We start from the raw sequence: 27,070 nt of genomic DNA, 5'->3' as shown, positions 1-27,070 counted from the left end.
TATGTTGGATTCAAGTCTCCATTGCAACCAAAAATCTAATTCAAAGAACAGCACTTAATCAAATCAAACATTAAATGCACTTCAAATAAAGTTTGATTTGACTTAGTCCTATTCTTCAACTTAGATTTTTGGTTGAGATAGAGACAAGAATCCAACATATTAATAACTTATAGATAACATTTGAAATCAACCAACCATCCTTCATACACAAGACAATATCCAAAGGTAAAAGTGTGTTGTTCATATCATGAATTTGGCATCCTATTTATAGGACAAATGGTAACTACTTCTAAACTTCCAAAGATCCAATCAACCTTGGATGAATGATAGTATACCTAGCTACACGTTGAAATTATGCTGTCCTTTGTTGGGCAAATCAGATATCAATGTAGCCTACATAAATTCATCCTCACTCCGAATTTACTTTCCCATCAGCTTGTGTAAGAAAAGTTAGAGGAGTTACTTTCAACTATTCAATATTATTTTGGTAGTCACACAAATGAGTATGGAAGCTGATCAATGATTTAAAAGTGTTGACATGATAGCTCAGCTGAATCGAACACAGCTTGTTTGCTAAGCGGGGTACATAGAGGTAGGCATCTGGATGGTAGACTTCTCACTGAAGTGCATTACCCCTCATATACCAGTAGGAGTCAATGTTCAGGCAGAAATTGTTGGACTGGGACTTCGCATTGTATTTCAATATTCCTCTTTTATTTAGGTTGATGGCATGATGTTGAAACAATGACGTTGATTCAAACATACCATTTTACTATCAACATTGAAACAAGGTCAAATAAAATATGACTAATCAAATATTGAATATAGGATGAGAATTATTTTTTACATTTCTATGTGGAATTTTCAACACAATTTCAACATATTCATAGTTCTGATGGTTATGTTGAAATTAGATTGATGTAACAACCTGTTTGTCAGGTTAAGTCAATGCAGTTAAGTTGAAGTTTTTCCCTAATTTCAATGTTTACAACGCTGGTTTGAAATTAGATGAAAACAGTCCTGGTTGATTTGACTTTTTTTCAAATCCAATCTGAACAAAAACATAAACGCAACATGCAGCAATTTCAAAATATTTTACTGAGTTACAGTTCATATAAGGAAATCAGTCAATTTATATAAATTCAAATTCATTGTCCCACTCTTCAATGGCTGTGCAAAGTTGCTGGATTTTGGCGGGAACTGGAACACGCTGTCGTACAAGTCGATCCAGAGCATCCCAAACATGCTCAATGGGTGACACATCTGGTGAGTATGCAGGCCATGGAAGAACTGGGACATTTTCAGCTTCCAGGAATTGTTTACAGATCATTGCGACATGAGGCTGTGCATTATCATGCTGAAACATGAGGTTGTGGAGGTGGATGAATAGCACGGTATCTCTGTGCATTCAAATTGCCATCGATAAAATGCAATTGTGTTCGTTGTCCATAGCTTATGCCTGCCCATACCATAACCCCTCCGCCACCATGGGGCACTCTGTTCACAACGTTGACATCAGCAAACCGCTCACCGACACGACGCCATCTGCCCACACGTCTGCCATCTGCCCTGTACAGTTGTAACCGGGATTGATCCGGGAAAAGCACACTTCTCCAGCCTGCCAGTGGCCATCAAAGGTGAGCATTTGCCGAATGAAGTCGGTTACGACGCCGAACTGTAGTCAGGTCAAGACCCTGATGAGGACGATGAGCACGCAGATGAGCTTCCCTGAGACGGTTTCTGACAGTTTGTGCAGAAATTCTTCGGTTGTGCAAACCCACAATTTTATCAGCTGTCCGGGTGGCTAGTCTCAGACGATGGGCTGGCGTGGTTACACGTGGTCTGCGGTTGTGAGGCCGGTTGGTATGTTAAAGGTGGCTTATGGTAGAGAAATGAACATTCAATTCTCTGGCAACAGCTCTGGTGGAAATTCCTGCAGTCAGCATGCCAATTGCACTCTCCCTCAAAACTTGAGACATCTGTGGCATTGTGTTGTGTGACAAAACTGCACTTTTTAGAATGGCATCTGTGAAATGATCATGCTGTTTAATCAGCTTCTTCATATGCCACACCTGTCAGGTGGATGGATTATCTTGGCAAAGGAGAAATGTATTTGTGCACAACATTTTTAGAGAAATAATATTTCTGTGCATCTGAAACATTTCGGGCATCTTTTATTTCAGCTCATAAAACTTGGGACCAACACTTTACATTTTGCTTTATATTTTTATTTAGTAAAATACTTTGACAAATTACATTGAAACAATATTGATTCAAACAGTGTCTGCCCAGTGGGATGGCCCGACCTTCCAATTGTCTGCTTCGTCTTGGTTTTAACCCCTGATTGTTTGGAGGTGACCATTGAAGTCCCACTCCTGGAACTCTGCCCAGTCGGGTGCCTTTTAGTTTTTTGGAGACCATCCAGCAGCATGGAGGCAAATTACGTTTTAATGAGACGACAGAGCAATGTTGCATCATGGTGTCATAAATGTAGCCGTGGCATGTCTCTAGCTGCCAAACGCACCGCCCCCTCTCACCCCCATCCTCTGTAAACGTGTCACTTAAGCCCGGAGAAATGTCTGTCGATTCTTTTGGATTTAATGAGCTTTTAGGGCAATAAAAGTTCCCTCTCACTTTTTTTATTTTTTATTTCACCTGTATTTAACCAGGTAAACCAGTTGAGAACAAGTTCTCATTTACAACTGCGACCTGGCCAAGATAAAGCAAAGCAGTGCGATAAAAACAACACAGAGTTACATATGGGGTAAAACAAAACAAAGTCAAAAATACAACAGAAATACATATATATACAGTGTGTGCAAATGTAGCAAGTTATGGAGGTAAGGCAATAAATAGGCTATAGTGCAAAATAATTACAATTAGTATTAACACTGGAATGATAGATGTGCAAGAGATGATGTGCAAATAGAGATACTGGGGTACAAATGAGCAAAATAAATAACAATATAGGGATGAGGTAGTTGGGCGGGCTAATTTCAGATGGGCTGTGTACAGGTGCAGTGATCGGTAAGGTGCTCTGACAACTGATGCTTAAAGTTAGTGAGGGAGATAAGTGTCTCCAGCTTCAGAGATTTTTGCAATTTGTTCCAGTCATTGGCAGCAGAGAACTGGAAGGAATTGCGGCCAAAGGAGGTGTTGGCTTTGGGGATGACCAGTGAGATATACCTGCTGGAGCGCAGACTACGGGTGGGTGTTGCTATGGTGACCAATGAGCTAAGATAAGGCGGGGATTTGCCTAGCAGTGATTTATAGATGGCCTGGAGCCAGTGGGTTTGGCGACGAATATGTAGTGAGGACCAGCCAACAAGAGCGTACAGGTCACAGTGGTGGGTATTATATGGGGCTTTGGAGACAAAACGGATGGCACTGTGATAGACTACATCCAATTTGCTGAGTAGAGTGTTGGAGGCTATTTTGTAAATGACATCGCCGAAGTCAAGGATCGGTAGGATAGTCAGTTTTACGAGGGCATGTTTGGCAGCATGAGTGAAGGAGGCTTTGTTGCGAAATAGGAAACCGATTCTAGATTTAACTTTGGATTGGAGATTCTTAATGTGAGTCTGGAAGGAGAGTTTACAGTCTAACCAGACACCTAGATATTTGTAGTTGTCCACATACTCTAGGTCAGACCCGTCGAGAGTGGTGATTCTAGTCGGGTGGGCGGGTGCAAGCAGCGTTCGGTTGAAGAGCATGCATTTAGTTTTACTAGTGTTTAAGAGCAGTTGGAGGCTACTGAAGGAGTGTTGTATGGCATTGAAGCTCGTTTGGAGGTTTGTTAACACAGTGTCCAATGAAGGGCCAGATGTATACAAAATGGTGTCGTCTGCGTAGAGGTGGATCTGAGAGTCACCAGCAGCAAGAGCGACGTCATTGATATACACAGAGAAAAGAGTCGGCCCAAGAATTGAACCCTGTGGCACCCCCATAGAGACTGCCATAGGTCCAGACAACAGGCCCTCCGATTTGACACATTGAACTCTATCTGAGAAGTAGTTGGTGAACCAGGCGAGGCAGTCATTTGAGAAACCAAGGCTATTTAGTCTGCCAATAAGAATGCGGTGGTTGACAGAGTCGAAAGCCTTGGCCAGGTCAATGAAAACGGCTGCACAGTACTGTCTATTATCGATCGCGGTTATAATATCGTTTAGGACCTTGAGCGTGGCTGAAGTGCACCCATGACCAGCTCGGAAACCGGATTGCATAGCGGAGAAGGTACGGTGGGATTCGAAATGGTCGGTGATCTGCTTGTTGACTTGGCTTTCAAAAACTTTTGAAAGGCAGGGCAGGATGGATATGGGTCTGTAATAGTTTGAATCTAGAGTGTCACCCCCTTTGAAGAGGGGGATGACCGCGGCAGCTTTCCAATCTCTGGGGATCTCAGACGTTACGAAAGAGAGGTTGAACAGGCTAGTAATAGGGGTTGCGACAATTTCGGCGGCTAGTTTTAGAAAGAAAGGGTCCAGATTGTCTAGCCCAGAAGATTTGTAGGGGTCCAGATTTTGCAGCTCTTTCAGAACATCAGCTGTCTGGATTTGTGTGAAGGAGAAGCGGGGGGGGCATGGGCAAGTTGCAGCGGAGGGTGCAGAGCTGGTGGCCAGGGTAGTGGTAGCCAGGTGGAAAGAAAGGCCAGCCGTAGCAAAATGCTTGTTGAAATTCTCGATTATTGTAGATTTATCGGTGGTGATAGTGTTTCCTAGCCTCAGTGCAGTGGGCAGCTGGGAGGAAGTGCTCTTATTTTCCATGGACTTTACAGTGTCCCAAAACTTTTTGGAGTTAGTGCTACAGGAAGCAAATTTCTGTTTGAAAAAGTTAGCCTTTGCTTTCCTAACTGCTTGTGTATATTGATTCCTAACTTCCCTGAAAAGTTGCATATCGCGGGGGCTATTTGATACTAATGCAGTACGCCACAGGATGTTTTTGTGCTGGTCAAGGGCAGTCAAGTCTGAGGAGAACCAGGGGCTATATCTGTTCTTAGTTCTGTATTTTTTGAATGGGGCATGTTTATTTAAGATTGAGAGGAAATTACTTTTAAAGAACAACCAGGCATCCTCTACTGACGGAATGAGATCTATATCCATCCAGGATACCTGGGCCAGGTCAATTAGGAAGGCCTGCTCGCTGAAGTGTTTTTGGGAGCGTTTGACAGTGATGAGGGGTGGTTGTTTGACCGCGGACCCGTTACGGACGCAGGCAATAAGGCAGTGATCGCTGAGATCCTGGTTGAAGACAGCAGAGGTGTATTTAGAGGGTAAGTTAGTCAGGATGATATCTATGAGGGTACCCATGTTTACGGATTTAGGGTTGTACCTGGTAGGTTCGTTTATAATTTGTGTGAGATTGAGGGCATCTAGTTTAGATTGTAGGATGGCCGGGGTGTTAAGCATATCCCAATTTAGGTCACCAAGCAGTACGAACTCTGAGGATAGATGGGGGGCAATTAATTCACATATGGTGTCCAGGGCACAGCTGGGGGCTGAGGGGGGTCTGTAGCAAGCGGCAACAGTGAGAGATTTATTTCTGGAAAGGTGGATTTTTAGAAGTAGAAGCTCAAACTGTTTGGGCACAGACCTGGATAGTATGATAGAGCTCTGCAGGCTATTTCTACAGTAGATTGCAACTCCACCCCCTTTGGCAGTTCTATCTAGACGGAAAATGTTATAGTTGGGGATGGAAATTTCAGAATTTTTGGTGGCCTGCCTAAGCCAGGATTCAGACACTGCTAGAACATCAGGGTTGGCGGAGTGTGCTAACGCAGTGAATAACTCAAACTTAGGAAGGAGGCTTCTGATATTTACGTGCAGAAAACCAAGACTTTTACGGTTACAGAAGTCAACAAATGATAGCTCCTGGGGAGTAGGAGTGATACTGGGGGCTGCAGGGCCTGGGTTAGCCTCTACATCACCAGAGGAACAGAGGAGGACTAGAATAAGGATACGACTAAAGGCTTTAAGAACAGGTCTTCTAGTGCGTTGGGTACATAGAATAAAGGGGGCAGTTCTCCGGGCGTTGTAGAAAAGATTCAGGGCATTATGTACAGAAAAGGATATGGAAGGATATGAGTACAGTTCAGGTAACCCTAAGCGTTGGGTAACAATGAAAGAGATAGCGTCACTGGAGGCACCGATTGAGCCGGTCTCGGCGTGTATGGGGGGTGGAACAAAGGAACTATTTGAGGCATTTTGAGAGGGACTAGGGGTTCTACAGTGAAATTGTATAATAAGAACTAACCCAAACAGCAATAGGCAAGGCATAATTGACATGTGAGAGAGGCATAAAGCAGTCACAGGTGTTATTAGAGAGAGCTAAGACAACAACTGGAAATAGCGATAACGTTTGGGCTAAGGCTAAACAGAATAAACAGGACAGGGTACCGTGTAAAGGAACAGTCCAGCAGGCATCAGCTGTGCAGCTGAGTGATCATAAGGTCCAGTGAACAGCAATATGTGAGTCCGAGAGCAGTTCAAATTGGTGCTTCAGCACAGCTAGCAGGGAGCACAGTTGTAGTTTGCGTGTGCTAGCGGGCCGGGGCTGGCAGATGGATCTTCGTGGTCGTCGCAACGGGAAGCCTGTTGAAACCACATCAGACTATTTCGTCGGCAGACCAGTCGTGTTGGATCGGCGGGGCTCAGTGTCAACACTAGGAGGTCCCGTCCGGTTGACAGAGAGGTAGATAGCCGGGAGATGGGCCTGAGGCTAGCTCAAGGCTAACTGGTGCTTGCTATAGGGCAATGGTAATCAGCCAACAACAGGTTGCAGCTAGCTAGCTGGTTGCGATGATCCGGCGCTAGGGTCCAGTGATTCCGGCAGAAAGTCCAATAAGCTCTGGGTCGATAGCACGCTGTGCAGACTGGCCGACGAATTGTCCAGGCTAGAGCTAGAGCTGGCTGGTGGATAGTGTAGGCCACGGACAGTGGTGAAGACGCTAACGGTGACTAGTAGCAAGTAGCCATTCAGTTGCAGCTACACTATTTTCAGCTTACGGTTCTTGATGAAAGTTATAAAGAAATAATAGAATCCTTTCCACGTTGGGTGAGGCGGGTTGCAGGAAAGTATATTTAGTTAAAGAATGAAAAGTAAAAATTGAGAAATATATACAAAATAGACAAAAAAAAACAAGAAACGGGATATTTACACAGGGACAATGAATAAAAGCGACCGCACTGCTACGCCATCTTGGGTTACCTATCACTGCAAAGACTGTACTTACGAAGAGCTACAACACATACAGAAACATATACATTTTACTCAAACTGGTGAGAAAAAAGTATACTTCAGTGTCAAAGTTCATGCAACAACAGCATGGGCTTGGATAACAAAATGTATGGTAAAAGTGTGTACTTATTTACAGTGCATTTCTTGGAAATAAAATGTCATAAACAAACCATTGGGCGCATACACTACATACCAGTGGCAGTCGGTGCCGTTTAAGATGAGGGAGGATGATTTTTATTGATTTTTTTATGAACATGGCCTTATTTCTATTACAGCATATTTGATGACTGTCATTCATATTCCATTCACCCAGCTCAACGTAACATCAATACATTTAGGCTACTACATGATACTATAATTTTCCCTATACTCATCATGAGGTTGCTACAACCTAGCCTATGAATGAAAGTTTATAACATAGGTGCACAGGTCGAGAGAATTTGGAGAAATCAAGGTGACAGACAGTGACACATTCAATACACATTCATTAGTCCAACAGTTGCAAACGAGAGTTTCTATTGGACAAATTCAGGTATGTTTATCCCCGTTTCGTTTGCTTCCGTTTTTCAACAGAATCGGCACAATGAATACACCCCTGATCACACGCAAACACAGTTCACTTTCATATAAGCCACATACAAACAGCTCGTTGTCTATATATAATTCCTTCTCGCATCTATCTTCTCGGTCTCTTCCTCTCACCTTTTCCCTTCGCTTGTGGACTTCTGTTCACAACACATCAGCTGTCTGTGACCAGGCGAAAAACCCTTTCTAAGACAAACCTTCATATGATGACCACTAATAGCTACACACAGCCTACATTGTTGTCACATCATAGTCAACACAACAACAGCTACTAGAACTAACATATTAGTAAGCCCACTACAATCATGCAGTACAGTGTAGTCAGCTGCAAGCAGTTATTGCCACCAGTGGGCCCCGTGGCAATAAATTAATAAAACCAAAAGCTCACCTCGACTTGGAAGAGTTCCAGTGTTGGATAGCCAACTACTCACCTCATTGTATGCACTGCAGTGCTAGCTAGCTGTAGCTTAGTACTAGATTCATTTTGGTACTAGATTCATTCTCTGATCCTTTGATTGGGTGGACAACATGTGAGTTTATGCTGCAAGAGCTCTGATAAGTTGTAGGACATCCTCTGGAAGTTGTCATAATTACTGTGTAAGTCTTTGGAAGGGGGTGAGAACCAAGAGTCTCCTAGGTTTTGTATTGAAGTCAATGTACCCAGAGGAGGACAGAAGCTAGAAGTCCTCCGGCTACACCAAGGTGCTACCCTACAGAGTGCTGCTGAGGCTACTGTAGACCTTCATTTGGTGACGTGAATATAGTTAGCATAGTTTTATCTAAAAAGGATAACTTTAATGTTTCACTATTTTTATGAAATTTACTAAGGAGGATGGTCCTCACCTTCCTCCTCTGAGGAGCCTCCACTGGTACATACAGTACGTATATTGATTGCATCACATACATTTGTTGGAAAAGACAAACAATCCCTTACTTTTAGACTTATAATCAAATTATCATCATGCGTCTTGCTGCATATTCTCAGTCTTGCTGCAGATTCTCAGCTCAGATCCAGTCCATAGTTAGCGAACCAGTGTCCTGTTCTGGTCCTCACACACCTGTTCCTCCTGAGTGACTTTGCCCTCTTCCACGTCAGTAGTGTGGGGAAAGAGTTTGTTATTCACTCTGACATAACATGGCAATGGTACTTGACTATGGCCGTGTGAAAAGGTCAATGATGTGTAACAGTCTCTTCAACTGTGTGTGTGTGTGTGTGTGTATCACAGTCAAGCTCTTCGCTGTGACCTGCGAGATAATCAAAGGAGAGAAGCAGTTTTACTACAAAGCGCATAAGTTCTACGAGGACGTGGAGCCGTCAGAGGAGGGAATGATGGGAGATTTCATTGAGATCTCCCACGTCGACCTAGAAGGCTCCAGGAACTTTCTGAGCAGGTTTATTATAAGTCTACTAAAGAACACTTGTCACTGAAATGACACCTCTAGCTTGGATGATATATATATATTTTTTGCCTTTATTGAATACTATATGGTAGTGAATGCTGTATTCATGCACGCAACAGAGCCTGCATGTGTCACAGAACCCAAGATTATATTTCTACTGTTATCTATTTATTGCATGAAATGCATCATCTTTCTGGTATAAAAATACCTTCTCCCATGAGCCAAACCTTTTGTCATCTACAAAGGGAGATGCACCTTGGCCCAAAACACATCATGTACTGTAGCTAATGGTCAATTTGACCTCCTGCCAGACCAGCTCTATAATAATACGTGGCCAGAGCCCAGCCGTTAATCCCCATGTACCCTGTGTAAATCGTACACTTGGTCCACAAAACTGTAGAGGGTCAACATTCAGTATGCATGGTCTTACAGTGTGTGTGTGTGTGCATGTACTTACATAAATGTTAATTCATGGGAATGTGTGTGACATGGAAACAGGTCTATTTATAGAGTCATCTGGTGTATTTCTCATTACGATCTGCTGGGATTTGGGGGTTAAAGTAAAGGAAATAGAGAATATATAGGGCGGACTAGCTGTGAGCCTAATGTTAACACACTCATACCAATTTTACATAGCTCCTAAGATATCACTGCTACTGTCCAGTATACTGCTACCGTACATGACAGAGGAAGGAGGATACTGTCCAATGTGATGATCTGGCCTACACCTTTCTACTGTACCTTCTGTTGCCAGTGGAGTTCTATACGATTCCTGTAGAATACTATAATAATCTGCCAACAATGTTTACATTTAATTTGTTACATTTAAAGGGGAAATAACTTTTTGATGTATAAATTAATGATATTTACCCATTGATTCTTGTAGAAAATAACTTAGAAATGCCTCACGAGCTTAGTTCAACTGTCATACCCCATCAGAACCCAAAATATAATCTGGTTTAACTCCAATGTTTGTAAACAAAGTAATTGTAAAAAAAAAAAACACTGAAAAGCCTCAAAACATTATTTTAACTATAATTTTGATATCATGGATGGTCAGTCCTTGCATCCATAGCTCTGTCTTTGAATTTGAATGTGGTTACATTTCTCCAGCCCTATCCTCCCCACTTTTTACCGAAACAGTGGTGGGAGGACTCTGTAATTTTTTCAACTGTTGATTGCCGCTTTAAATCAGTCATTAGAAAAATCTCCTGGAATAGCTTTACTGCTTGGCGGGAGGCAAAGCAGGGTGACTTTGACAATGATGCTTTTAGGTAGTCTCCTGAGTGGCGCAGTGGTCCCACTAGAGATCCTGGTTCGAATCCAGGCTCTGTCGCAGCCGGCCGCGACCGGGAGACTCATGGGCAGCGCACAGTTGTCCAGGGTAGGGGAGGGAATGGCCGGAAGGGATGTAGCTCAGTTGATAGAGCATGGCGTTTGCAACGCCAGGGTTGTGGGTTCAATTCCCACGGGGGACCAGTATGAAAAAAATATATATATGTATTCACTAACTGTAAGTCGCTCTGGATAAGAGCGTCTGCTAAATGACTAAAATGTAAATGTAAATGTAACAGACACTTTAGAGCAAAAATAATATAAACCCTAAGGCTGTTTCCATTCAGTAATCAGACTAGTGATGTCAGATGTCCTCACACAAATCCCACACTGCTTTGTCCAAATGGCAAAGGCCCTGCGGATGACGAACATAGCTTTACTTACACAACTCAATTGACACACCATGCATAGGGCTGTGGCGGTCATGAAATTTTGTCAGCCAGTGATTGTCAAGCAAATAACTGCCGGTCTCACGGTAATTGACCGTTAATTAACAAACACATTTAGCATCTCCTGGCTTCCACGCATAGCCTACAAGCCACTGATGCAGACTTTTGGAACATCTACATTTAAAAAAGTCTAATAAATCCATGTAATATAGCCTACACCATCACAATAAATCCATTATTTATTTTAGGCAGGTCTAAAGAGAGTCGCACACTCCATATGTATAACTCCCAGTAATTTATTGGGTAAAAAAACACCAACGCTTCAGCATCACTATGCCTTCTTCAAGAAGGCACAGTGATGCTGAAACATTGGTGGTTATAGGCTACATGTGCACCACCAAGTCAGAACAGTAGGCTAAATTATGAGGGGAAAAGGGACCAAATTATAAGGGTGAGGCACATGGGCTACTGACAGTTTACTACACACCATACACTTAGTATTACTTAGCTACAGTATACATATCTCCCTGGCATATAACATAATTTATGCAGCAGCATACAATACATTTTTGGACTCCCCTTGTTGTGCTGTGCGGCAGTCCTTCGGGGGCAAATTTTGTCATCAGGTCTGGCATTCTCTGGATTTACGATGCTTTCAAGACAACTGGGAACTCTGAAAAAAACAAGGTCGAATCATGACTTTAGCGATCTTCAGGTCGGAGCTCTAGAAAGAGGCCCGAGTTCCCAACTTGGAATTCTGAGTTGGATGACCGTTGAAAACGTACTTTCCCAGTAGGAGCTCATTTTTTTCTAAGTTCCCAGTTGTCTTGAACTCACTGAAGTCCAAGTTTTCAGTTGTTTTGAAAGTGGCAGAAGTCATGCTGGATTGACAGCATGGCCAATGTTGAATATTTATCATTTTAAGACCCTTAAACCCAGACTTGGACCACACATCCACTCCACTGAATAGCAGGCTAGTGATTGCTTTGCAATGCTTGCAGTTAGCCACTGAGTCCTTCCAAACCACTCATTGTTGAATTTGCGATTTCCAACTTGTTGTGTAATGTTTATGGCTGATGAGCACCAATACATTTTATCTATAATTTCTCTTCATAATTTATCTTCATATGACAAGGATTAAAAAGGATTTGCCAGTAGATTGTTGACTTGATTCATGATGACGACTGATAGCTAAGATTTTGAAAGTATGATGTTGACATGACCTATTTGTAAGTCGCTCTGGATAAGAGCGTCTGCTAAATGACGTAAATGTAAATGTAAATGATCAGTCCAATCAAAGCTACTGTAGATATAACGTGATTTGAAGTCATTTGATCTGTGGCCAATGACCTTGAGCCTTCTTGGATGGGCACTTCTAATGTAACTCTATGGCAGCATCCAAGGGGCTTGAATTTTCGAGCTCTACCCTTAGATTTTGCAGTGACGAAGTGTCTCCATGAGTGACATAACACTGAGCCAATCACGGCGCAATTAGAGAACATTACAAACCCCTATGCTCCTTATTTTCCACTGGCTTCCCCACCACCACAGAAAGCACTGAGCTAGGCTGAAACACCTGCACTTTGGAGCTTCCTTACTCAAGAAAGTATTCAGACCCCTTGACTCTTTCCATATCTTGTTACGTTACTGCCTTATTTTAAAATGGATTAAATAAATAAAAATCCTCTTCAATCTACACACAATACCCTATAATGACAAAGTGAAAAGAGGTTTTTAGAAATGTTTGCAAATTTATACAAAAATATGAAAGACAGAAATACCTTATTTACGTAAGTTTTCAGACCCTTTGCTATGGGACTTGAAATTGAGCTCAGGTGCATCCTGTTTCCATTGATCATCCTTGAGATGTTTCTACAACTTGATTTGGAGTCCACCTGTGGTAAATTCAGTTGATTGGACATGATTAGGAAAGGCACACACCTGTCTCTATAAGGTCCCACAGTTGACAGCGCATGTCAGAGCAAACACCAAGCCATGAGGTCAAAGGAATTGCCTGTAGATCTCAGAGAGGATTGTGTCGAGGCACATATCTGGAGAAGGGTAGCAACACATTTCTGCAGCCTGAAGGTCCCCAAGAACACAATGGCCTCCATCATTCTTAAATGGAAGAAGTTTGGAACCACCAAGACTCTTCCTAGAGCTGGCCGCCCGGCCAAATTGAGCAATCGGGGGAGAAGGGCCTTAGTCAGGGAGGTGACCAAGAACCCATTGGTCACTCTGACAGAGCTCCAGAGTTCCTCTGTGGAGATGAGAGAACCTTCCAGAAGGACAACCATCTCTGCAGCACTCCACCAATCATGCCTTTATGGTAGAGTGGCCAGACAGAAGCCACTCCTCAGCAAAAGGCACATGACAGCCCGCTTGGAGTTTGTCAAAAGGCACCTAAAGGACTCTCAGACCATGAGAAACAAGATTCTCTGGTCTGAATGCCAAGCGTCACGTCTGGAGGAAACCTGGCACTGTCCCTACGGTGAAGCATGGTGGTGGAATTATCATGCTGTGGGGATGATTTTCAGCGGCAGGGACCTGGAGACTAGTCAGGATCGAGGGAAAGATTAACAGAGCAAAGTACAGAGAGATCCTTAATGAAAACCTGCTCCAGAGTGCTCAGGACCTCAGACTGGAGCGAAGGTTCACCTTCCAACAGGACAACGACCCTAAACACACAGCCAAGACAATGCAGGAGTGGCTTCAGGACAAGTCTCTGAATGTCCTTGAGTGGCTCAGCCATAGCCCGGACTTGAACCCGATCTAACATCTCTGGAGAGACCTGAAAATAGCTGTGCATTGACGCTCCCCATCCAACCTGACAGAGCTTGAGAAGATCTGCAGAGAAGAATGGGAGAAACTCCCCAAATACAGATTTGCCAAGCTTGCAGCGTCATACCCAAGAAGACTTGAGGCTGTAATCGCTGCTATAGGTGCTTCAACAAAGTACAGGTTCTGAATACTTAGGTAAATATTTTTTTTTATAAAGTTGCATAATCATTTTTTAAACTGTTTTTGCTTTGTCATTATGGGGTATTGTGTGTAGGCTGATGAGGGGAAAAAACAATTCAATCCATTTTAGAATAAGGCTGTAACATCACAAAATGTGAATACTTTCCGAATGTACTGTATATGCTTAATTTACAATTATTTATGTAACTTTAGTTGTGATACAAATGTTGGGCTATATGTTTAGATTTTTTATACATTCTAAGGCTGCATGATGCGATGATGATGATTTGAAAAAAAAGTTGCATGAAAGGCATGAGCTCCGCTTTGTTTTTTTGCGCAGGCTGTACACACTTCATCAGTCTCTCATTCACAATTTTACAAGCCCTTGATAATGCCTAGAATTTCCCGGCTGCATCCCCTTTGTGTGGCCGTAATGGCCCCTAAAGAAATCCATGCCTTTTGCGGCCAGTGCCATTGTGCCCTTGGGCTGAATATAATCATTATAATTCCCTTCTCCCGGCTGCGTGCCGAATCACCTCTCACTCACATGGCTCTCCATCACATGATTGGGTCTTTCTCACAGGCTACAAGTGAAGACAGACACATCCGGGACGCAACTGCGTGGGTCCTTATCCAATTCCGAGGCGCATATTGCAGATATTGGAAGAACTGTACACATTTACTTTTCGTCAGCCAACAAAATGAGTAGGTCCTAACGAACAGCAAAAGCACTGGCCGATGTCAATCTACTATCCATCATAGTACAAAAGTTGACCTATTGTATTCTATGTGAGAAATAAATATTCCAAACGTAGTCTGGTACAGTTGTGGGATGCGATAGATCCCAAATTAATACAACCACTAGCACACAAAAAACAGTTTTAAGCAATTAGCCTGGTGCAACAGATCAGAACGTTCAGCTTAAAATGTTGATAAACTGTTAGGCTATTTCTTCACATTATAAGCAGTAGGCTATAAGCGCGAATGTTCCATTAGCAGGAAAACACCATTCTAGAAAGTGACCGCAAATGCGATTATGCATGTAATGTTTTTATTATAAAGGTGCATTTCTATGGTGAAAATAATCTTCCCAAAACTTGAAACTCATGCGCTGTGTATGTATGCCAGTTAGGCTCTATACCCATTGTAAAGCGAATTAATGTGCTTCATTTTAAGAAGTTGTTTGGCAACTTTAGTTGTGATACAAACCTTATCAAAACATATAGGCCTACAGGCTAGGCTACATGAGGTGTGCGACTATGATTTGAAAAAGTCGGGGGGAAAAAGGCATGCGCTGTTTTTTGCCTTAAGCTGGGCATCATTCACAAGTGATAATATATAATTCACAAGTGATAGGCTAATATTGTCACCCATCAGACTATTCTTGATTTAATCTTGTCTTTACATATAGTAAATAATATATGTGTGAAATTTGTTTTGATTTAGAATGGACCATTATCATGCACCTGTCTCGAAACAGGGGCAGGGGAAAAAAAAAACATGTTATCTACAGTTGAAGTCGGATGTTTACATACACCTTAGCCAAATACATTTAATCCTAGTAAAAATGTCCTGTCTTAGGTCAGTTAGGATCACCACTTTATTTTAAGAATGTGAAATGTCAGAATAATAGTAGAGAGAATTATTTCTTTCAGCTTTTATTTCTTTCATCACATTCCCAGTGGGTCAGAAGTTTACATACACTCAACTAGTATTTGGTAGCATTGCCTTTAAATTGTTTAACTTGGGTAAAACATTTCGGGTAGCCTTCCACAAGCTTCCCACAATAAGTTGGGTGAATTTTGGCCCATTCCTCCTGACAGAACTGGTGTAACTGAGTCAGGTTTGTTGGCCTCCTTGCTCGCACACGCTTTTTCAGTTCTGCCGACAAATGTTCTATAGGATTGAGGTCAGGGCTTTGTGATGGCCACTCCAATACCTTGACTTTGTTGTCCTTAAGCCATTTTGCCACAACTTTGGAAGTATGCTTGGGGTCATTGTCCATTTGGAAGACCCATTTGCGACCAAGCTTTAACTTCCTGACTGATGTCTTGAAATGTTGCTTCAATATATCCACATAATTTTCCTTCCTCATGATGCCATCTATTTTGTGAAGTGCACCAGTCCCTCCTGCAGCAAAGCACCCCCATAGCATGATGCTACCACCCCCATGCTTCACGGTTGGGATTGTGTTCTTTGGCTTGCAAGCTGCCACCTTTTTCCTCCAAACATAACGATGATCATTATGGCCAAACAGTTATATTATTGTTTCATCAGACCAGAGGATATTTCTCCAAAAAGTACGATCTTTGTCCCCATGTGCAGTTTCAACCCGTAGTCTGGCTTTTCTATGGCGGTTTTGGAGCAGTGGCTTCTTAATTGCTGAGCGGCCTTTCAGGTTATGTCGATATAGGACTTGTTTTACTGTGGATATAGATACTTTTGTACCTGTTTCCTCCAGCATCTTCACAAGGTCCTTTGCTGTTGTTCTGGGATTGATTTGCACTTTTTGCACCAAAGTACGTTCATCTCTAGGAGACAGAACGCGTCTCCTTCCTGAGTGGTATGACAGCTGTGTGTTCCCATGGTGTTTATACTTGCGTACTATTGTTTGTACAGATGAACGTGGTACCTTCAGGCGTTTGGAAATTGCTCCCAAGGATGAACCAGACTTGTGGAGGTCTACAATATTTTTTCTTCAGGCCTTGGCTGATTTCTTTTGATTTTCCCATGATGTCAACCAAAAAGGCACTGAGTTTGAAGGTAGGCCTTGAAATACATCCACAGGTACACCTCCAATTGACTAAAATGATGTCAATTAGCCTATCAGAAGCTTCTAAAGCCATGACATCATTTTCTGGAATTTTCCAAGCTGTTTAAAGGCAGTCAACTTAGTGTATGTAAACTTCTGACCCACTGGAATTGTGATACAGTGAATTATAAGTGAAATAATCTGTCTGTAAACATTTGTTGGAAAAATTACTTGTGTCATGCACAAAGTAGATGTCCTAACCGACTTGCCAAAACTATAGTTTGTTAACAAGAAATTTGTGGAGTGGTTGAAAAACGAGTTTAAATGACTCCAACCTAAGTGTATGTAAACTTCCGACTTCAACTGTATGTACTTTAATAGCAAATGGAGGACGCTTTTCCCGTGGTTCATTTTCATGCCAACCAGGTAGGCTATACTCCTGTTGTAAAGATAAGCAATGTGCTTATTATTAGGAAAATTCAGAAGTAAATATAGTATGCCTAGCCCAGGGCTGCCCAACCCTCTTCCTGGAGATCTACCGTCCTGTGGGTTTTCAGTCCAATGCTAATTTATGGCTGGGTCAGGTGAGCCTGTGTTGTCGGTAGCTGATGACAGTGGTGTGGCCGGGTCCCCTGATGTGCCCAGGTCAAGGCTGGACCGGTCATGGGAGGTAGCAGCGGGCAGGTCAGGTGCGGCTGGAGGGTCCCCTAGATCAGGGACAGGCAGGATACCAGGGGCAGAAAAAGCCCCTGTTGATGGAGAAGTCTTACCAGATACTTCTGGCTGGTGATAATACGGTGAGGGCGCTCGAGGTGCCTGGAGAGGCTGGGTTTCTGGCTGAGGCAGCAGCTGGAGTGCCATCTCTCTCGTCGGCTGCAGTGATGGCTAATCCCGGAGGTCGATGATCAAGCCCAGGCGACCGGACTGTCTGTAGCAGTGGAGGCTGGTGACTAGAACAGTTGAGTTAATAATAATTTTGGATTGAAAACGTATAGGCAGCCTAGCCAGCCTAATTTTGAATATAACCCTATTTTGATCACATGGACTATAAATACATAACGTTACCAATTTGTTTAACCTGACCAGATGGACAGGGTGCATAGGCTGTATGCAGCTGCTATTATTAGTAGCCTACAGTTGATCAGACTGAAAAATTGTCTTGTTTTCATCCCATACAGCAGGTTAAATCTCTGCCTAGGCTGCTGCAATATTTATATAATTCGTTTTTGCATGTGTCTGTCCGTTGTGATTATGGGTTATCACCTTTGATAAATAAATACAGAAGGAAAGTGGAAAGCCTACTTGAGCGCGCACAAAGAAATGTGCTGCGTCAACCTCTCTCTTTAATCTCACTTTTAATGGATGATGCGATGGAAGCTATCAAATCATTCTTTATTGATTTCGACATCCCAGAAAAGACAGTCGAAAGTTAAATGTTCAGCAAGTAAAGCATCATAACGCGCAATTACCTCTGCAAGCTCCTTGTAGTTGCCCTTGTTAGCTGAACTTTCCCTCTCGTCATGTTCTCTTAAAGCCAACTCTTGCATGCCCAAAAATGTGGTGGTGTCGACAAACCGCTTGACAACCTCCCTGTTTCTTCTTACTTTCTTGTGTTGCGCAGTTTGAATACACAGACCTTCATCCACATGATCGATGCAACTTTTTCCCAGAAGCTTGAATCTGATGTGGGCATTTATATGCTCCCTGCTTTTGTTATGCCATTTAACTGAACGATCGATGTTATTCAAGTCACTGTGCCCGCCTTTCGCCCAAGGCTCCAGCTTTCCAACAAACAGGCAAGGCCAGCAATACAGGCGGCTTGATGAAAGGCTCCCTGTTAACCTGCTATCCTTTTGATACCAATCAAGACGAACGCCCTCACCTTTTCATCCTTCTTCATGAAACTGATCTCAGGCAGAGGTCAAACCTCGGTTTAATTCCCACCTTTCCCGTTTACCCCAGAGAATGAAAGGGGTTCTTCAACAAAAAGTCCACAACATTTTCGATAGCGTTGGCCATTCTGTTGGCCATTTGAATTGAATAATATCCTAAAAATGCTCAACTATCACTTTTCACTCACCAAGCTTCTCAACACATAGAACCCCCCCATAATACTCTACGGCACAACCCCAATACAACACACTAGGTTAATTCTCTGATCCTAATCCTATGATTGGATGGACAACATGTCAGTTCATACTGCAAAAGCTTTGATTGGTTGGGGGTCGTCCTCCGGAAGTGGTCATAATTACCATGTAGGTCTATGGAAGGGGGTGAGGCCTACAAGCCTCCTAGGTTTTGTATTGAAGTCAATGTAGCCAGAGCAAAATGGAAGCTGGCTGTCCTCCGGCTACACAATGGTGCTACACCAGAGAGTGCTGTTGAAGTTACCATAGACCTTCATTGCAAAACAGTGCATTTAATCAATTATTTGGTGACATATCAATATATTTAGTATAGTTTTATCTGAAAAGGATAACATTTTAAATGTTTCACTATTTCTATTTTTATGAAATTTCAATGATGGTCCTCCCCTTCCTCCTCTGAGGACCCTCCACTGGTGTAGTCTCATGGGCCGCTGGACTGGCCTGGGTGCTGCCAACAGGGGCCGTAGCAGAGGAGCTGGTACCGGTGCTGGCTGAGCTGGCTCCCACACAGGTGACCACTGGACTGTAGACTCGCAGTAGAACTGCAGGGCCACCTGTGGAGCTGGGAGGGGCGGAAGAGCATGCTACCCTGCAATATAGTGCCTGGGTGGCTGCAGAATCTCTCTGCAGGCTGCCACCGACTCCCACTCTTGTGTCCCAGGGATGGGGACACAAGAGTGGGAGCGTAGCAGGGATTCATGGCACAGTGCAGCAGGCGGAAGATGCATCATGGCTACAAATCTGATGGTGATGGAGGAGAGGGGTCATAAAGTCCATGCTGCGCTGTCGGCAGGTGTGGGGCTCCCATAGGCTCCAGAGCGGGGACATAATCCAAATGGTAGTAGTTCACTGCATATCCCGGAGTCATACTCCACTGGACTGCAGATGGCCTGTGTGGCAAGTATACTGTGTGGTCTCTGTGGGCCGCCATAGTGTAGTGGTGCCAGCAAAGTCACAAATCCAGTGACAGAAGGACCAAGAAATAGAACAACCCGGCTCTCTGTGTTTGCTGGTCTGCCCCTGGTTAGTGGGGAATAAGGCAGCCCAAGAGTTAACATACACAGGAACTTTATTCACACACAGTAAAACTCAGGTACATGGGGATGTACAATGGTAGAGGTTCTGTAATGGACAGAAACAGAGGTACACAATACAATAACTAATAGCACAAGTAAAGCAACAAAGCTATTAACAAAGGAAGGACTGTATAAATGTATATTCTACCTGCACATATTACATAACAAAGTAAACACAGAGAGGCAACAGACAATAGGCAACAGTTATACAACTAAATATGAAGAATAATATACACGTCACACAACTCACTTTGTGCTCACACACCATCCCACAAGTCCACAGAGATATGGAGGAGTCCATTTGTGTGGGGCAGGGCAGAGGTGTAGGAGCTTGCTACTCTCTCTGCAACTGCTTGGAGGAGACTGCGAAGTGTGTGACCTGGAGAGTCAGAAGGGTCTCCGCCCCCTCGCAACTGCCCAATAATTGCCCTAACAACTTCCATGGCAACCAATCAGGACCAGGTCACACAGGTCAGAGAGAGTTTGAGAGGCCGGTTTATTCCTTAAGAGTCGATTGACGCACCCGTTAACATAAAAAATAAATCCACATCAAAATCCTTCTGTGTCTCAATTCACCGTATCCGCCTATGTCAGCCTTATGAATTTACGCTGGAAAGTGGCAGAGCTAAAGAGCAGTTTGTCAGACCATGAGACATCACGAAAATCAGTCTTCTCACGAAAACATCTGTAGCGTACGAACGGTTTGGCCTACAAACTAATATGACCACTCTATGGAAAAGGGAAACTCTCACGAACACGATGCTGTTCTCCGTTTTACTCTAGTTCTCTACGGGACTCGTCTGAATGTAACCCGGTACCAGTTTAAAAAAGAAGAGTATGGAAGTAGTTTTGTGCCAAATAAAGTGTTAAATATGTGTCCAAAAAAACTACAATATTTATTGAGTTTTCTTATATAAATTCTAGATATAGGACAGACACTTCAAAACCTTATTCGTTATGATTTGAACGTAAACATACATTTTTTATCAAAATGCATTCTGGAACATTTCACACTTTCATGTGCCTTAATAACAAACTTGTATTCCATCCATAAATACAAATAAAATGGTTAAATTACGAGCCTAGTTGGTTTAGCCATGGAAAATGACCGTCCCGCTATCCATGATTGGCTGAGATAATGGTTGGGCTGGACATGCCGGGAGATGAGTTTGGATTGGTCTGCCATGTAGCAAGGCTTAGACCTTTAGGGGTTATGGTACGCCTAGACTCTCAGGCATCGCTCCTGGGGGAGGGGCAGTGGAGTGTGCAACTTGAAAGGATTGTGAGGTACTAATAAGAGTCACCGGCAGGGAATGCTTAACAAAGACAGACAGGTGTATATATTAATGTTCCTTTTTTTTAGTAGCCAATGTATTTTTTTTTACCTCTGCCTGTAATATTGAAGATTTCAAATATTTTTTTTAATTACTGTTTTACACAACAGTGCGTTTTATTGATTGACATTGTATAGTTTAGTTGAAATGCAGTATGTTGTGCTGACTGTAAACTAAAGAGATTTCATGGCAAAAAAAGTAATCTAATATGGCACGCTGATGTATGTTGCATTCAAGCTTATTAAATGAAACTGTACAATGTAAGCTCTGGTCTTGCTGTATTTCTTTGAGATCATACAAAACAATACAGAATAATTGCATAGTTTGGACTCTGAGAAGTACCTAAGAGCATGTTTTCCTATAATTGCATACCTTGGTAGGCTAACAACCATACGGAAATAGTTGTATGAATTTAGTTTTTGTCAATTCTTTCTCTCAGAGTATGTTTCTCATGTATATTACTGAAACAAAAGCTAATAGGATTAGAGATGGGTAATCATATTTGGCTAATGTAGTCAGGTCTAGGATGTAAACACTGGACCATTTACCTCATAAAGTAGTACAGTTACACTACATCCTCCCAGCCAAGCCAACGACCGACCAAGCTGCAATCTTACTGAGCACAGCACAGAGAACAAGAGATAATTGAGATCCTCTCAAATGGTTATGATAATGCTCCTAAGTATTATTTTTTCTAACTAGCTATCAGTAGAAGAACAGCATTGTTTAAGTTAATGACTTTCAGCTGGGGCCCTGTGAGGAAGGGGAGTTGATTACTTCCAGATTTGGGTTTGACGGACAGACAGTGCTCACTTTCATATCTGCCTTGGTGTCGATTCAAGTCTGTCAGGTTCTGTCTGCATAAAACACATCCAGGAGTTGCTTTGAATATTTAGCTTGTACGGCTAGTTGATTACACAGAAGTGGGTTTGGGTTGTAAAAAAGTTGCAAGGAGATGTTCTTCCCCAACGCTGTATGAATGGATGGCTTGTCAATGACGAGTGACTGAGACCCATGAAAAAAAAAAAATCCCATCTGAGAAGGGATGGCGTGAGATGATCTACATGGCTTTTTTGGGGGGGCAGAAAGAGTCTTTTCAGATATGAATAGCCCATATACATTCCCCACATCCTGTATGAATTAAAGATCAAAATGCCTCATGTTATTTTTTTTCCTCTTTGGCAAATAGCAACCAAATGTGCTGTCACCTTTTCATAAGTGGTTAGCGTCTGTGACAGTCAGGGCTATCATTCCTAATACTTCTCAATGTCCTCTGCGGCGGCCCAGCAGCATTTTTAATATATTAGCTGAACTAACACTAATTTGTCCAGTCACGTCAGCAGTGGAGAACATTGGACCATGGTCCAGACGGACTATATCTAACTCAGACAGGATAAAGCGTGTGAGGGTTTACTCATTAAAATACCATGTTTGGGAAAAGCCTGATGACCGAGAGACACATGCCACTGCAGAGAACAATCCATGTCCAAGCCAAAAGCTGCTGTAGTGGGGAAATGTCAAAACATGAGTAATAACAAGGATGATGTTTATGCTGTTATGAAAGAGTGGGTTCATTTGAATTATGCGGCAAAGACTGTTAAATAGATGGTGTGGTGGTTAAAGGAGCTACAGTGTCTTTCTTCAAGTGAAGAATCCGACAACAACGATAGGGTCTTTTTTTCTAGACCTCCAGAACTGGGCCCGTGAAGCGCCCAGACAATCTGTGCTTTGATCCTGAATAGAGTGAGCCTTTGTGCGCTCCACACTGAAGGGAAAGCTCAGCCCTCTGAGCCCAGCCAGGATGTTTTCAACCAGAGATAGAGCAAGACGGGAGAGCTGAGGTTTGGCTTGCTTTCCCTGGGAGAATTCAGACCAGAGGAATGGGCTTTTATATGCATCCCTCATTCTCATAGTATATCAAGTTACAGAAAAAAAGTAGACCAATGATTTTTGCCCGGCTCTTCCTCTATGGTGAGACAACAACGTTTCTCCAGTAAACCACTGGTGTAGCGGAAACCCCTGCAGCCCCCGCAAGGTGGGGGGGGGGGGGGGGGGGGGCACGAGCGCCCGTCATCTCACACCTATGTCAAAATTCTATGTGTTTGTGTTGTCCAATCTACATTGGTAGTCGGTGAGTCAGACAGACAATATAGTTGTCATGCATGTAATGATATACAGTGGGGAAAAAAAGTATTTAGTCAGCCACCAATTGTGCAAGTTGCCCACTTAAAAAGATGAGAGAGGCCTGTAATTTTCATCATAGGTACACGTCAACTATGACAGACAAAATTAGATTTTTTTTCCCAGAAAATCACATTGTATGATTTTTAATGAATTTATTTGCAAATTATGGTGGAAAATAAGTATTTGGTCAATAACAAAAGTTTCTCAATACTTTGTTATATACCCTTTGTTGGCAATGACACAGGTCAAACGTTTTCTGTAAGTCTTCACAAGGTTTTCACACACTGTTGCTGGTATTTTGGCCCATTCCTCCATGCAGATCTCCTCTAGAGCAGTGATGTTTTGGGGCTGTCACTGGGCAACACAGACTTTCAACTCCCTCCAAAGATTTTCTATGGGGTTGAGATCTGGAGACTGGCTAGGCCACTCCAGGACCTTGAAATGCTTCTTACGAAGCCACTCCTTCGTTGCCCGGGCGGTGTGTTTGGGATCATTGTCATGCTGAAAGACCCAGCCACGTTTCATCTTCAATGCCCTTGCTGATGGAAGGAGGTTTTCACTCAAAATCTCACGATACATGGCCCCATTCATTCTTTCCTTTACACGGATCAGTCGTCCTGGTCCCTTTGCAGAAAAACTGCCCCAAAGCATGATGTTTCCACCCCCATGCTTCACAGTAGGTATGGTGTTCTTTGGATGCAACTCAGCATTCTTTGTCCTCCAAACACGACGAGTTGAGTTTTTACCAAAAAGTTCTATTTTGGTTTCATCTGACCATATGACATTCTCCCAATCCTCTTCTGGATCATCCAAATGCACTCTAGCAAACTTCAGACGGGCCTGGACATGTACTGGCTTAAGCAGGGGGACACGTCTGGCACTGCAGGATTTGAGTCCCTGGCGGCGTAGTGTGTTACTGATGGTAGGCTTTGTTACTTTAGTCCCAGCTCTCTGTAGGTCATTCACTAGGTCCCCCCGTGTGGTTCTGGGATTTTTGCTCACCGTTCTTGTGATCATTTTGACCCCACGGGGTGAGATCTTGCATGGAGCCCCAGATCAAGGGAGATTATCAGTGGTCTTGTATGTCTTCCATTTCCTAATAATTGCTCCCACAGTTGATTTCTTCAAACCAAGCTGCTTACCTATTGCAGATTCAGTCTTCCCAGCCTGGTGCAGGTCTACAATTTTGTTTCTGGGGTCCTTTGACAGCTCTTTGGTCTTGGCCATAGTGGAGTTTGGAGTGTGACTGTTTGAGGTTGTGGACAGGTGTCTTTTATACTGATAACAAGTTCAAACAGGTGCCATTAATACAGGTAACGAGTGGAGGACAGAGGAGCCTCTTAAAGAAGAAGTTACAGGTCTGTGAGAGCCAGAAATCTTGCTTGTTTGCAGGTGACCAAATACTTATTTTCCACCATAATTTGCAAATAAATTCATTAAAAATCCTACAATGTGATTTTCTGGATTTTTTTTTCTAAATTTGTCTGTCATAGTTGACGTGTACCTATGATGAAAATTACAGGCCTCTCTCATCTTTTTAAGTGGGAGAACTTGCACAATTGGTGGCTGACTAAATACTTTTTTCCCCCACTGTATTTCATAGCGGTGCCGCCCGCATTCCGCCTCGGCCTCCTCACCTAATTGGCTATCAAGTGTTTTAATCAATGAGTGGCCTAGCTCCTCCTCTTCTTCCTCCCCTCGACAATAATGACAGTTCCTCTAGTGAGAGTGCCGGCCCCTCCTTCTCCTCCACCTCCTCTCCCAGAAAACCAAGCTGATGACTGACAGAGACCCAGCGACGCTCATGAGAGCGACCCCCATTCTATTCTACCCACAGAAACGCATACAAGGCACTCCCTCATACTCCCTTAAGCAAATCTGACCATGACTCCATTCTCCTGCTTCATGTTTATAAACAAAAGCTCAAACAGAAAGTACCAGTGATGCGCTCAATACGGAAGTGGTCGGATGAAGCAAGCGTGAAGCTACAAGAATGTTTTGCTAGTACAGAATGGGATATGTTCTGGGATTCATCATATAGCATTGAGGAGTTTACCACAACAGTCACGGGCTTCATCAAAAAGTGCATAGACAATGTCATCCCCACAGTGACTATAAGAACGTATCCAAACCCAAAAACATGGATTACATGCAGTATCTGTGCTGGGCTAAAGGCTAGAGCTTTTAATAATGGCGACGAAGGAGATGGCTGCCGTTTTACGGGCTCCTAACCAATTGTGCTATTGTGTGTGTTTTTTCGCGTTATTTGTAACTTATTTTCTACATAATGTTTCTGCCACCGTCTCTTACGACCGAAAAGAGCTTATGGATATCAGAACAGCGATTACTCACCTCGTACTGGACAAATATTTTTTCTTTAAGGAGTCAGACGTGAAGGATTTTCTTCAGACACCCGACAAGGCCCAAATCCCCGTCATTCACATGAGAAAGAGATGGAGATATTGGGGACGTAGATAAGGGTGCCTTGTAAGGTTCTGACGGCGAGTGCATAATCTGCCTCTACCATCAGTCCAATTAGCCAACGTACAATCATTGGATAACAAAATATACAAACTAAGATCACGGATATCCTACCAACTTGACATTAAAAACTGTAATATCGTGGCTGAACGAAGACATGGAAAACATACAGCTGGCGGGATAAACGCTGCATCGGCAAGATAGAACAGCTGCCTCCGGTAAGACAAGGGGTGGAGGTCTGTGTATATTTGTAAACAACAGCTGCACGAAATCTAATATTAAGGAAGTCTTGAGGTTTTGCTCGCCTGAGGTAGAGTATCTCATTATAAGCTGTAGACCACACTATTTACCAAGAGAGTTTTCATCTATATTTTTCGTAGCTGTCTATTTACCACCACAAACCGATGCTGGCACTAAGACCGCACTCAAAGAGCTGTATAAGGGCATAAGCAAACAGGAAAATGCTCATCCAGAGGCGGCGCTCCTAGTGGGTGGGGACTTTAATGCAGGGAAACTTAAATCAGTTTTGCCTCATTTCTACCAACATGTTAAATGTTCAACCAGAGGGAAAAAAACTCTAGACCACCTTTACACCACATACAGAGACGCGTACAAAGCTCTCCCTTGCCCTCCATTTGGCAAATCTGACCAGAACTCTATCCTCCTGATTCCTGCTTATAAGAAAAAACTAAAGCAGGAAGCACCAATGACTCGGTCGATAAAGAAGTGGTCAGATGACACAGATGCTAAGCTACAGGACTGTTTTGTTAGCACAGACTGGAATATGTTCCTGGATTCTTCCGATGGCATTGAGGAGTACACAACATCAGTCACTGGCTTCATCAATAAGTGCATCGATGACGTCGTCCCCACAGTGACCGTACGTACATACCCCAACCAGAAGACATGGATTACAGGCAACATCCACACTAAGCTAAAGGGTGGAGCTGCCGCTTTCAAGGAGTGGGACTCTAACCCGGACGCTTATAAGAAATCCCGCTATGCCCTACGACGAACCATCAAACAGGCAAAGCGTCAATACAGGACTAAGATTGAATCATACTACACCGGCTCCGACGCTCGTTGGATGTGGCAGGGCTTGCAAACTATTACAGACTACAAAGGGAAGCACAGCCGCGAGCTGCCCAGTGACACGAGCCTACCAGACGAGCTAAATTACTTCTATGCTCGC

The 27,070-nt window shown here is 43.1% G+C and overlaps 1 pseudogene across 1 annotated transcript in view; it reads left to right on the top strand.

Annotated features, from left to right (window-relative positions):
• Positions 1-27,070, top strand: part of LOC311149165 — a 133,201-nt pseudogene that overhangs the window by 8,606 nt on the left and 97,525 nt on the right. The window contains exon 2 of the transcript in view: positions 9,045-9,210. The product of the transcript in view is annotated as an uncharacterized misc_RNA (transcript). The remainder of the gene's footprint in view (positions 1-9,044; positions 9,211-27,070) is intronic.

This window comes from Coregonus lavaretus, assembly GCF_964263955.1.
Source record: "Coregonus lavaretus genome assembly, chromosome: 21".
Taxonomy (NCBI): Eukaryota; Metazoa; Chordata; class Actinopteri; order Salmoniformes; family Salmonidae; genus Coregonus; species Coregonus lavaretus.
The sequence above is the reverse complement of the archived record's forward strand: the minus strand, read 5'-3'. Positions and strand labels throughout refer to the sequence as shown.